Source organism: Arachis duranensis, chromosome 10 (assembly GCF_000817695.3).
Source record: "Arachis duranensis cultivar V14167 chromosome 10, aradu.V14167.gnm2.J7QH, whole genome shotgun sequence".
NCBI lineage: Eukaryota > Viridiplantae > Streptophyta > Magnoliopsida > Fabales > Fabaceae > Arachis > Arachis duranensis.
Genome location: NC_029781.3, coordinates 101,175,988 through 101,176,478, shown reverse-complemented (window position 1 = coordinate 101,176,478; position 491 = coordinate 101,175,988).

Sequence of the window (491 nt, the reverse complement as noted above, 5' to 3'; positions counted from 1 at the left end):
ATAGAATATGTATTTTTTTAATAATAAAAAATTTATATGAATTATGATGGTTAATTTAAATTGAGTATACCTAAGATTTAATCATAATAATATAATATGTTAACAATTTTTTAAGCAACAGTAAAGAGATTTAAAAAATTATTAATATTTTTCAATTTTTATACAGTAAATTTAGGCAATTTATATGAAAACGGTAATAAAAATAGGAAAAAAAAAAGTCTTAAACGCCTTTTAACAATTATTATCAAAAGATAATAAGATTTTTAATAACAAAAAAACTAGTCAATTTTAGTTTGTACTTAATAGATAAATCAATAGTTTAACGTGTTATATAGGCGTATTTTTTTAACCCAGAAAAAAAAAAATTGATAGAAGGATTAACGAATTTCACAGAAATAAAAAATAAAAAAATATATATTTTGTTTTTTTAGTGAATTTGTTATCTTACGAAATAATTATTAGAAATTATTTAGAATTTTTTTCTATAATAA